This window comes from Chenopodium album, chromosome 14, assembly GCF_948465745.1.
Source record: "Chenopodium album chromosome 14, dcCheAlbu1.1, whole genome shotgun sequence".
Lineage (NCBI taxonomy): Eukaryota > Viridiplantae > Streptophyta > Magnoliopsida > Caryophyllales > Amaranthaceae > Chenopodium > Chenopodium album.
In genome coordinates, this window is record NC_137847.1 from 31,695,816 (window position 1) to 31,710,000 (window position 14,185).

The window sequence follows — 14,185 nt, forward strand, 5'->3', positions numbered from 1 at the left end:
CTCTCTTTGATGGAGGTTATCCATGAGCTTCAAAGAGGCGATTCTTGCAAGTGTGCTAAGCTTGATCTAAGGCCCAAGAAGAGGGAGTTCAAGAACAAGGCAAAGATGCAATGCTTCTACTGTAGTAGGCAGAGCCACTACAAGAGAGAATGCAGCATGCACCTAGAAGATGAGGTAAAGGGAAGAGTAGCCTCTACCTCAGGTATCTTCTTTATAAACTAACACTTGAATACAAGTAATTCATAAGGTATTAGATACCATAAATGACTCACTATATGCTCCTGTTTCAGGAACCAAGTGAGAAGAGATTAGCAAGTGGATGTGGATGTACAAGCGAAAGAAGAAGACAATCTTTCCAGCAAGCTTGTAACCACATAGTTTGTCTTAAAATAGAACTTTTTTAGTTTTATTATCGACCATACATTGATCTTCCGACGTTGGACGTCGTTTTGTTTTGATCACAAGACTATTGTTACAAAAGTCTTACTAATATGTTTTGTGGCATGACACGTTTATCTAAATGTGTCCTTTCGTTAGACAAACAAGTTTATAATGTTAATAATACCACCAAAGCTAAGACCATTGAGTCAAAAAAGACACACTTGTGGCATTGTCGTCTTAGCCACATTAACATCAAATGCATCAAGAAACTTCTACAAGAAGGTGTTCTTGACTCATTTGATTTACAATCGTTTGAAAATTGCGAAGGATGTCTATTAGGCAAGATGATAAAGTAGCTATTCTCCAAGATGGGAGAAAGGGAAAGTGACTTGTTGGGCCTAATACACACCGATGTATGCGGTCCAATGAGCACAACCGCAAGGACTAGTTATCGATATTTTATCACCTTCACGGACGACTACAGTAGATATGTATATTTCTAACTTATGTCGAACAAATCCGAATCATTTGAGAAATTTAAAGAATTTCAGAGTGAAGTTGAAAATAAGCTTGGCAAGAAAATCAAAGCCCTTTGATCGGATCGAGGTGGTGAATACTTGAGCCATGAATTCGATGATCATCTGAAAGAACATGGTATACTCTCAGAATTGACACCTCCAAGAACTCTACAATGGAACGGAGTATCCGAAAGGAGAAATCGAACCTTCTTAGACTTGGTATGATCAACAATGGGTCTTATTGATCTTCTTATTTCTTTCTAGAGACACGCACTTCTAACCGCGGCACTAACACTGAACCGCGCTCCATCAAAAGCTATAGAAAAGACTCCATATGAATTATGGACGAAGAAACCTGCCAGGTTATCTTTTCCCAAGATTCGGAGTTGCGAAGCATATGTCAAAAGATTAATCTCTGACAAACTTCACCCTAAATCAAATAAGTGTTTCTTTGTGGGCTACCCAAAAGAAACCAAGGGGTATTACTTCTACAATAAATTCGACAACAAAGTGTTTGTTGCTCGCGATGGTGTCTTTTTGGAGAAGGAACACCTTTCCGAAATGACAAATGGGAGGAAAATCGAACTCGATGAAGTTCGAGAGGACGAGCAACAAAATCAAATTCACAGTCAAAGTGCTCAATCAGCATCTATTGATGTTGGTCAAACTGTGCAAAGTTAAACCGACAATGCAAATGCTCAGTCCATTACCCTACGTAGGTCGCAAAGGCCAAAGTCTCAACCTGATAGATATCTTGTTGTCATATTAACCGAGAATCAGGACATCCTAGTAGTGGATGGAGACGAACTGGCAACCTACAAGCAAGCTATGGCGAACCCCGACTCTGCTAAATGGCAAGAAGCCATGAGATCTGAGATGGACTCCTTGTTTGAAAATCAAGGTATGGGACTTGGTTGATTTACCCGAAGGTTACACACCTATCGGATGTAAATGGATTTTTAAATTGAAAACCGATAAAGATGGAAATGTGTTCATTTACAAAGCTAGACTAGTAGCAAAAGGTTACAGGAAAATTCACGGCGTTGATTATGGTGAAACCTTCTCTCTTGTCGCAATGCTTAAGTCCGTTTGGATCATCCCGGCGATTACTGCATATTACAATTAAGAAATATGGCAGATGGACGTCAAAACCGCCATCCTAAATGGAATTTTGGAAGAAACTGTGTACACGACACAGCCTAAAGGTTTTGTCGACCAAAACAATGCTAGGAAAGTATGCAAGCTTAAAAATTACATTTATGGGTTGAAGCAAGCAAGCAGAAGTTGGAATCTGCGATTTGATGAAGCCATCAGTAAATTTAGTTTTATCAAGAATCCAGATGCATCTTGTGTTTACAAGAAGGTCAGTGGGAGTGACATCGCCTTCCGAGTCTTATATGTCGATAACATACTGCTCATTGGAAATAGCATTCCGATGCTAGAATTTGTAAAGGCCTAGCTTGGAAAATGTTTTTCGACGAAAGACTTGGGAGAGGCACAGTACATATTGGGCATCAAGATCTATAGGGATAGATCTAAAAGGATGATTGGATTGAGCCAAAGTACTTACATAGATAAGGTACCGGCACGATTCAATATGCAGGAGGCCAAGAGAGGTCACCTACTCATGTCACATGGCATAACCCTAAGCAAGAAGCAGTGTCCAAAGACACCTGATAAGCGAGAAAGGATGAATCAGATTCTATATGCTTCACTTATTGGATCGATCATGTATGCCATGATTTGTACTAAGCCAGATGTATCGTATGCCTTGAGTGCTACGAGCCAATACCAATCAGACCCAGGAGAGGCGCATTGGACTGCGGCCAAGAATATCCTAAAGTACCTGAAAAGGAACAAGGATAAATTCTTGGTATATGGTGCAGTGGCTCAGATGAATTAGTTATTGAGGGTTATACCAAGCAAGCTTCCAAACAGACAGAGACGACTTTAAGTCGCAGTCAGGATACGTATTCTGTCTAATTGGAGGAGCATTTAGTTGGAAGAGTGATAAGCAAAGCACAACTACAGATTCTACAATTAAAGCCGAATACTTGGCAGCTGCTGAAGCAGCTAAGGAGGCAGTTTGGATTCGTAAGTTCGTTGGTGAACTTGATGTTGTACCCTCCATCAGGGGTCCAATAGCCCTCTATTGTGACAACAATGGAGCTATTACTCAGGCCCAAAAGCTAAGGGAGCATCAGAAGGTCAAACATGTCAAGAGGCAATTTCACATGATAAGGGAATGAAAATCAGAAGGTGAAATCAGAATTTGTAAAGTTGGAACGGACGACAATGTAGCCGATCCACTTACTAAACCTTTGCCTCAAGTGAAACACAACAAGCACGTTGAGGCAATGGGAATCAGGCACGTTGGTGATTGGCTTTGATTCCCTTGTTATTTGTTTTAATTAATTTTGGGATATTTTAATGTAAAACACTATGATGAACTATTTGAATTGGAGTAATTTAATTTTATGCAATTTTATCACTCCTTTTCTATTTAATTGTGGTTTAGGATTAAATATTGAGTCCATTCAATTTTGAGAATATTCAGAATAGGGTATCAAGACAATGTCTTGGATAAAGAAACACCTGTTAAGTGAACACTGAATATTATAATTGAAAATTATCCCTAATCAAGGTCATTTAAATGATGGACGAGTAATGACCACTTGAGATTAGTGTGTAGTTTGATTTATACCACTATTTCTTGTGCTACAAGGACATGATTATCATAAATCATTTGCACAGGTATTAGTTTGGAACTATACCGGATCGACCTATGAGAGTACTTTAAGAGATTTAAAGATCGGCATAAGTATACTTCTCATCATGGCTATCAGAACTTCTCTCCTCGACCATGAGTATTGTGAGTTCTCTTGTTAGAGTACTATTTCGTTATGATGTTCATCAAACGTCTGCCGTACATGGGGATTATAACAGCAACACTCGGGCGGCTAGGTCCTCTAAGTAAGAGAAGCTGACAGTACAAGACTGGGAATGTCCCCCTACTAACATAGGAAACGTGTCTTTGTTGTTTACAAGGCCTCTCGAAGAGTGTGACTATGAAAATGCATGGTCGTGCTTAGATGGATTTTAGAAATCATCTGTTTATTGATAGTAAAACTCGAATTTCAAGAAACACTTCTCGACGTAATAAGGATGACGAATAATCTTACCTTATATCTCATGAAGAGACATTAAGTGATATAGGAAATAGGCTATACACTAAAAGCGCACTTGTCCGGAAGGACAAGTAGGAGATTGATGGGAATGGTGTCCTTTGAACAAGTGTATTATTCCGATAGAGGGTTCGAAATTATTAGAAAGATAATTATTCAGTGAGGTCAAGTGATCGGAATGCCTAGTTGGAAGCCGCTTCCGATCAGTAATATTAATGTATAATTAATATTACAGCTTAATCTTGACTGAACCCTTCGGGTCACACCCAAGCAAACTAACGATCCGTCACGACGAATTAAATGAGTCACTCGAGTACTATGAGCATAGACATCAGATATCGATCTAGGATCGTCAAGATCGAGCGTCGCAAGTCGAGTCAAATTAATAAGACGACAAGATGGTAAAAATCAATTAATTAACAAAGTACCAAAATACCCCCAGCATCGAAATGCCCTGAGCGAACCGAGTGCTAGGGGCAATGGTGCTAGCATAGTAGCTAGCAAGCGCAACGCACCAAGCCAAGGGTGCTTGCAGCACTAGGCTGGTGCGGGGGCGCAGCGTGCTAGCATGCGTGTACTAGCATCGTTAGCCAGCAGCATCCTAGCATCGCTGGCTAGCTAGCACGGGGCACAGCATCATAGCACTACGCCCAGCAGCAAGCAAGCAAGCATTGCTTGCTGGGCTGGCGCACGAGAGATGCTGGCAGCAGCGCCCAGCAGCCCGCATTATTGCAAGGCGTGCTGGCGCGGGCTGCTAGCCCTCGCAATCAGCTGGCAAGCCCAGCCAAGGGACCAGGCAGCCAGTTAGGAAGCCTTGGCACCCAAGGCTGGCAATGTCAGCTGGCGCACGCCTAGTGGATCCGGGTGAGAGGTTGTGTGAGGCGGTTTTAGGGATCCTTGGGGGGCAAGGCTTTGGTCCCCCCCCCCCCCTTGTGGTCCTCACCTACTCTCTCTATCCTTGCTTGACACTTGTTGATTAATTATTGCATTGCTTTTTCTTTTCATTTTTGATTTGAAAATAAAATGGAAAAAGGATTTTTACCAACTCTCCCACATTGATGGAAGAGAGGAATGTTGGTGGGAATTCTCTATAAATACCAAAGTATTGGGATTTTAGAAACCCACTTGAGTTGAACTCAATAAGGCATCTCCAAAAGAGAGAAAACCTTTAAGTTCATAAAAACTCAAGTAGTTTATTTTTTTTCTAGCTCGACTAAACTCCGAGTAAGGACCGGATGGGTCGTTGTTGCGAGTGGATTTCCGAAGGAGGTCTACGCGCTTGCGCGACTCGGGTTTCAAAGTAAGAGCTCATTAAGAGAGCGAAGCACGCGCCAAGGGTAATATTGTCTTTATCCTTATCTTGTTAATTATGCTTATTAGTTATATTAATTGTGAGCGGGTCTTGGGATCGGGTTTTGTTTCTGCGGAAAGTCGGACTTTCCGAAACCCAACAAACTTGACTCACGACGCTGAGGGACGACGAACAGACTGGTAACCGATCCAGCGAGAGACGCGAATTTGACTAAAGCCCACGATGGTGTAATAGCTATTTCCTAGCAACAAGATTAACCTAAGATATTTGAAATGTATCCAGAGAAGATCCTTCACGAGAAGATAAACTCGAGACTAAGTCTCTCAAGAGATTCATAGTAAAACAGTGGTCTTGCACCCATACGCAGTTTTTCCTGCATTTGGGTTTTTCTGCGTCATCAAAACACCTTGCCTCTCATTGTTTTATTATTCATTTATTTAGTTTCTATAGTTTAATCTCTAGTCGTCGAACGTCCCAGCGTTAGGTCGTCCTTAGGCGAAATTTGGCATAAACAATGCTCCCATCATATCTAATATATACAATAATTGTAAAAAAAAACACACACACAAAATGAATTTTCCCATGCATTTAACATATTCATATTAAAATATAAAGTATATATTAGGAAAAATTGTGAGGAACTACTTGCTTCAATTTGTGAACAACTACTCGCTAAATAGTTTTATCAAAAAAACTATCACTAAATTTAAAAAAATTAGGTAGCACTAATGTAGACACCTGATTATGCCTCCCCAAAAACCAAACCCAGTGATTAGTAATTTTCACGTCATTGAAATTGAGTAAGGTGAAATGTTTAAGAGTCTCGTGAATTCTTCTGGTTTCTAAAATGTTTTAATAAAATAATTCATTTCTTTTTTCAAAAATCATTCATTTCGTATCCTATTTATGAAAAACGTCCAATCTAGTTAAGTATAATCCATAATCAGGGTCCAATAATTGTGTATTTGGATGGGGCTTGAAAAGACCTTTCCAATGATTTATTATAAGCCCAATTTCGAGTTATAATGAGGAAGTTATGGTCAAAATACTAAACTAGGCCTAAACCGAGTTTTATGTGCGACCCAATGATCATGTGGAGGGTCCATTAATCTTAATTATATTCCTAAAACAATTAGGATTAATTAGAAGCTTCTATAAGTTTCTAAAATATCTTAATTATCCTTTTTGAAAAGATACGATAAAGAATTTGAAATTGAATAAAACTTCTCTTTTTGAAAGTCCTAATTCTATTCGAAATGAAAGACATTCAAAGACAGTCAGATATTATCTTCGTGCCTCATATTTTTTAACCAAATATTTTATTTTTGAATAGCCCTTGAAATTATCTTTCCAATGGTATATTATAATATTAATTCCGAGTTATAACGAAAAAGATATAAAAGAAATACGAAACTCTATTCAAAACTGATAACGTCCCACTATTTCAGCCATATATTTTATTCTATAAAATATTTTAATTTGATTCTAATTGGGTTAGAAAGTATCAAGATCTTTCTAACGACATATTATTTGTGTTATTCCGATTTCTAGATTAAAAATATGATAAAAACAAAAAGCGCAAAAACTGTTGTCCATCGAGAGAGTTTTATTCCTATTCGAATTTGGATTCTTTTCTATTCCTTCGACCCTCTTTTTTCCCTATAAATAGAGGTTATATCATCCCTTTTTTAATCATCAACAAGCTTTATCACCCACAATCATCATCTCTTCTCCCTTTCTAAGCTAAAGCTTATTCTTTCTTTCTCTCTCTTAATTTTCTAAGCCTAGTCTAAACACATTAAACACATCCCTTTGATTTTTCTTGATTTGATCACCATATCATTCACAAGACTTAGACACACTTAACCAATCTCGAAGTTGCCTTAGACCTCGATGTGAAAGGTTGATAGTTATGAGGGTTTGGTCCCAAATCTAATTTCAATTAATATTATTTTTATTGTTTGATTTAATATTTCCTTGAAGTTACTAACGTATGTATTGTTTTGATAGAAAGAGGTACGAAGCAACAAAGTGAGTAATTTCATAGCTCTATTTCTTTAGAAAGCATGCTTAGATTATTTTAATTCCTAGTATCATGTTAGGATGTTATTTATTGTTTTCTAGTATCATCTTAGGGATAAAGCTTTGATTTTTAATGTTTAGTGACATGCTAGGGTTTGTTATTAATCATGTTTGTATCATGTCTAGGATCTTGCTAACATTATTATGCTTTGATGAGATTAATATTATGATGATGATGATTGTTATATCAATATTATTATGTTGCTTGATATTTATTGTTATTGTTTGATCACACCCTCTCTTGCAGGTTTAAAGGGAATTTGTACTTGTAATCACGCTTAATAAGATAATTTATAATCTTGTTTAGGCTAATATGATTTTAATTCAAGTGATCGCCAATAATAGATTTGTTTGTGCATTAATATTCAACCAACATAGATAACAAGGTTTTGGATTAACATATTGATTGTATGTTAGTCAGAAAGCGCACATGAATATGAGAAGAATAATGTAAATGCCTATTTTTAGGGCAGGTTCAATCTCTTTATGTTGGATTTGTACCTTCATCCCCGAATATCTAGTCATGCTTCCAGACCACTATGGAGTTAGCGATCTCATGGATCGTGAAGGGGTGTAACCTTCACCCTGTGAACGGTTTACAAGTTCCTAAAACTTGTTGGCGACTCTTTTGCTCTACCTTCCTTCCCTTTGGATGCCACCATACTTAAGTGTATGATCACAATAGGGCTCAAGTGTGAGATGCTTGAAATATTCCCTACAACTACCCTTTTTCATTTTCAAGCAACTAATTCTGGCGAGTGAGGCCCATTTGTTATTTTTCTCTCTAAAAACACATCATTACCCTCGTAAATATTAACCAACCCTCCTCTTCTTTGCAAAGAATCAATCCAAAAAATCAATTTTTTGTGAAAATCATCGATAAACTAAGAAAAAACAATTTGATATAAAAATAATTTGGTTTTTTTGGATTGAGTTTTTGTAAAAAAAAAAAGTGTTGGTTAATGTATTCAAGGGAGAGAATGTTTTTTCATAAGAAAAATAACATATGGGCCCCACTCGCCGGAATTAGTTGCTGGAAACTGAAAAAAGGGTAGTCTTGCAGAGCTTACAAAAATTATGGCAAATAAAAATTAGCTGAAATAGTGATGTCAAACGCAAAGCGTGTAAAAAGGTTTGGAACAATATTCAAATTGTTGGTAAAATGATATATTTATATTTTGTTATTGTTGATCTTCAGTTTTCTTACTTTTTATATGATAGTTGCTTCAGGATTTTAGCTTATCGTGAATCAGCTGCTCGTTCCAAGGAACGTAAATTGAGATAAATTGTAGAGTAGGAGCATAAGGAGAAAATATTACAGACAGATAATACTACACTTTTGGCTCAGCTTACACATCTTTAGGTGTGTATAAGTTTAATGTTTTTCGTTGTCTTCTTTTTTAATTTAATATGGGGTAGAAGTACATTTCTGAGCTAATGAGTAATATCTACGAAACCAGGTAGCAAAGTGGACCCTCTGGCCTTGTCTAGTAGAAATAATTATTAGAGAGTAAAATAAAAGAAAACATTTAGAAATGAGAGATGTTTTGGGTATTTTAACCCTGCCACGGGACCTTTCATAGCGTGAGACGTGTCACCTTAGGAAGGTCTCCAAATGGACCAACGAGGGTACGACACGTGGCAGGCAGTTACCCCTTCAGGAATTGGCGGCCTTCAAGGCCCAATTCCCGAGGCTGCCGCAAAACGGCGCATCCCATAATTCACCAAACCGAGGACAAGGGCACAAACTTCTAAGACCCTATAAATAGGGAGATTCCCCCCATTATTTTGGTACCTTACAATCATTAGATCATTGATTACTCTCGAAAATAGAAAAACACCTGATCTCGGAATCCGAAAAGATATTTACTTTCCGCACCTTTATACTCTGAACGTAAACTAACTTGAACGTCGGAGGCGGAACTCCGATCAACCGGAGCTTTGGTGTTTTTGTAGGTACAGGTGGCCCCGGAATCAGTCTTGGTGTCGAAACTCTCCCGAAGGACACAGAAAACCCCGAAACATTTGGCGCCATCTGTGGGGAGAGTACCTTTAAGATGGTTCAAGAGTCTGTACCGAATATTGATCTCAACCGGCCTCCGGTCAATGGGGCGGTCGAATTTTATCTAATGATTTTAAGTTAAGTCCAAAAACTTAGTAGCTGAAAGTTTGTTTTATAAACAACTTAACGAGGTCAATGGCCGGATAATATTAGTACTTACCTGTCTTCTCGATGGTCGACTATCTGCTTGGTTTGGGGCAATCACCACAGTGATTGATTTACTTAGAAACCAATCATGCTCCTTTTAAGTATCAATAATTCCTAAGTCAATCGATTCACCCTTGAAACCAAGCGCACATCCGGCCAGGGGCAAGGACATCCGGTACTGTAACATTCGCATAGTATACAGTCATGTTAAATACTTAGCTTAAATCTATGCATACCAAATAAATTCAAAGGCTTAAAAAATTTTAAAACAAAGAAACTCAATACGATAAGAACCAGTCTCTTAGCTGGATGATTCAACAATAAAACAGCCGACCCTATGGTCGACTACAAAAGGTTATCCGGTACAACCGACGGTAAATGCTGAAATACCCGACCCCCTAGTCGGTAAAGAAACATAATTGCTCGACACGAAGGCCAGAAAAGCATGATAAATGGCCATTCGGCTGCAGAAAAACAGAAAAGCTTAAGTATCAGGGGAGAGATTTTTTAGTATTCGTAGCCGCATCATCCTTGTTGCCCTTGGGCGGCTGCTCATCAGTTTCCTTTTCCTCCTCCTCCTCCTGATCAGACTCCTCGAAAGACGACTCCCCAGTGGAGTCGGACGACTCAACCTCGGCCTCCGTTTCCTCCCAGTGGAGTCGGACGACTCAACCTCGGCCTCCGTTTCCTCCCAGTGGAGTCGGACGACTCAACCTCGGCCTCCGTTTCCTCTTTGGTCCGCATCAGAAGCTGTGCATTGAACTCGTCTGAGGCCGAGTCAAATTCACTCTTCAAGCGGCTGTAGTTGTAACCGGGGTAGAGGGTATCCCAAGTTGTCCGCATGATGGCCTCATAATCCTCGACCATCTGCTTGACCAAAGCTTCCTTCTCTTCCTCGGCCCTAGACTTAAACTTCCTTCCGAGTTGGGCCTCTTGGTTCTCTAGTTGCCTCTTCAGCTTGCGGACCTGCTCTTTAAGCCCATCAGCCGTCTTTTCATCCCCCTGAAGGGACTCGAGCTTGGCCTTAAGGTCCTTAATCTCATTCTGAAGCTCGGTTATCTGCCTCTTCGCTGCATCCAGATCGGTCTTGACCTGCAGATTGGCACGACGCTTGGGAATACATCATATCAAGTGTTAGAAGTTTGTTTTGGGCAATCTCAAAATTGGCCGTATCTAGAGAAGAGGTGGCCCGAGCTTTCGCATCCTTTACCTCTATGGACTTCTCAATAATCGGCTTCTTGAGGTCGTTTACTCGCAGCATAGCTTGCATTCAGCAAGGAAGTAAACGGCCACAGAAATTGCATAAAGTAAAAAATTAAAATTACAAGTGTTGTACCTCATCAAGGAGGGCCAAGATGGCATCGAGGTTGAGGGATCCGACTCCTCTAACGGATGCCTTTTCCTCAGGGGCAATCGCCCTCAAAATCCGGCCCTTGGGGGGCAACTGCACATTCAACACTTCGTAAATTCGGCCAAATGAACGAGTGTCTTCTAAGGTGTTGGACGACTGCTTATTAAACTTTACCCTACAAGGATAGGGCAAAGGGTTAAAAGATTGTATACCTTGAGCATCCGCCTCCACTCCAAGGAGTCTGCTCCCACTTGCTGTTGAGCCGCCAGCAGCATTGAGTGGCTTGCCACTCTTCGACACCCCATGGGTATCCGGCTTCTTCAGGACTTCAAAGCCTAAAGTTGATTTTCCAGGCGGGGTAAGGGAGTCACCTCCTGCCTTGGTTCTCCCAGGCTTGTGAGCAATGTGTTTCCAAGCTTTGCCATAAGTGCTCACATCGCCGCCCAACTTCTTCTGAAGCTTTGGGTCCGGCTGAGAAAAGGGAGATGGTTAGAATGAGACGCCCTGCACAAACTGAATTAATTAGAAAGCAGGTGGAAATAAAAACTTCTCCATTCAAGCCAAGTAAAAACTCCCCTAACCTTTTGCGTTCTGCCCGACTCGGGCTCTTCGTTCTTCCGTTTGCCAAGGGACGAACGATAGTATGCGGCTGAGTGGGAAACCGGCTTCTTTGAGGCCGAAAGCTTCTCCATTGCTTTGTTTGCGTAAAAAGACAAGTGGTTAGAAATGAATAAATGATGAGTTTGTTTTGGCAAATTACTAAAGAACATTCGGTTAGCTACCTCTCGGCCTCTTAGTACTAAGACCGCAAGAGGACAAGTAATTCCCATCAGACACCCACTCGTGGCGGGGAATGTAGCTTTGTGGGGTGACTTCTTTTTCCCTAGTCCTTTCGTTAGACCGAACAGTTACTTTGAAAAGGCCCCAATATAATATCTGCTCCTGTGTCTTCCTTGGGACAAGCGGCAAAGCAGCCCCTCCAGAATGCAGAGGAGGGTACCAGTTCCACCGGTAGTATTTTTTATTTCGCATTCGGTCAGGGGAATAGACAATGTAAAATTTCCTCCTCCAGTCCTTCCACTTGGACTCTTTTCCGACAGCTATCATATAACCCTTGTGGCTCATCAAGGTGAACCATCTGGTTCTGCTCAATTTAAGGGTCCGGCTGAGGTAGTGCAAATGGGCAAAAGCCTCAAAGTTAGGCTCTACCTCAAGCATCTTGCAGGCGGCAACAAAGCCCATGATGTTGACCTAAGAATTCCTAATATTCATGTTTTATATGTTATTTTATCCCTCGTCCCACGGTCATTTACATGCATATTTGAGCTCTTCGGAGCTATTTTTGGAACTAATGTGCGGTTTCTAGTGTTTTGTAGAGTTTTCCCGGACTTTTCGGTATTTTCTATGGGTTTCCGGCCACTGTGAGATATTGGAGCTTGAAGCACATCATGACTGTTGATCGTAGCCCAAGACCGATCGTATCGGTGATTAAGGGCTCGGCTCGTGAAATTGGTCCGAGCAATGGACCAAGAAGAGAGATTGGGCCTCCTCATTTGAAGCCCAAGGAAATAGAAATGAAGGTCAAGCCTCGGCCAAAGTAAGCCGGGCCCGATCGGGCGGTTGCTCAGAAACAAGCGTACCTGAAGAAAGGCGGGCCCGATCGGGCGGCCCTTCGCCCGATCGAGCGCGTGTGTTTGCAGCCGTTTAGGAAGTTCGATTTGGCTAATTTGTCGAGCTTAGTTTTAATACTCTTTTGTAATCTTTCTTAACTACGTTTTTTCATTATTCTTCCTCTCATACTCAAACACTAGAGAGCTTTTTAGTTGGTGTTTTATTCTTAAACTCAAGATTCTACCTTTTTAGTGCAATTTCAATTTTCCTTCTTTCGGTATTCATTCTTCTCTCTTTATTGTTTATTTTCTTGCTTTGATCTTAATTATGTCTTTTTTATTTGCTTTGATTAGTTAAAGATTTAATTATGTGTGAGTAGTTTAATTCTAGGGTTTTGGGGGATCCATAATTAATATGAAGGGATAATTTGTTATTATTGATTATTGATATTGCATGATAATTTCTTATTGAATTGTTTTAATTCTTTACAATTAGATTATGAATCGAGCAAATGTGATTTGATTGTAAAAGTATAGCAATATTGAATTGATGAATCGAGCAGATGTTAATTTGATATTAAAGGCTATTTTTCAATAGGAACTTAGATCTAGTAAATTGCGAGAGCCTGTTAGATCTATGTTGATTAATAAATTGCAATAGCCTGTTAATCATGTTATATGTGCAATGTTGATTATAGATTGTTATGTTTTATCCTGAAATATTAATTATTTGTAAACCTGTCAACCTAGGCCTTTTATTAATTGATTTATCCCTTTTCTTAATCTTCGTAGTTTAATTCCCTTTAATAGCAACAAATTTGGTTACTTGATAGTTTAGATTATAATAATTAATTAGGAATAGAAGAACAATGTTTCCTTGTGGATTCGACCCTACTTCCCTATCTATTATTAGTTAGTAGTTTTAGGTTATTCTTTTGATTAGGTGATACAACTTTAGCCTATCAATTCCTGTCAGAAGTAGACGGCTCTGAGTCACCGTCAGAACTGTCGAACTCTGAGTCCGAATAATAAGCCCGATGATAAGGGCTAGAGGCATCCTCCCTCAACTCCTCTTCCTGGGCCTAATCAACTAGCCCGGAAACATTCTCTTCTAACTCCTCCCCAGACTCTTCCAAAATTGAAGAACTGGGGTACTTGGGGTACCGGGCGGATGGTCCGATATCTCACTTACAGAAGGATCCGTCCGAATTCAGAAGCCTGGCAGTTCTCTTTGTTCTGGTCATTGTGTCCTGCACAAACACAAAGACGGTCGGACTTGGGGAAGTTCTCAAAGGGAATTCCAATAAGGAGCAGTCGGCACTCCTAGTTCTAAATTCAGCCGTCCCCGGTGACCGGCTGATCGCTAACCTAGGCCTTGTCGTGCGCGTTTAGGAAACCATTTTCGAAAAGAAAAATAAAAAAGAAAAGAAAAGGAGAGAAGAAAGCAGGCAGTTTCCTTATAGTCGGTTGTAGAAAAGACGCTTGAGAGTTCTTGGTCGTCTGTAGAAACAGGTGGACAAGGTGCTGACAGTCAAGA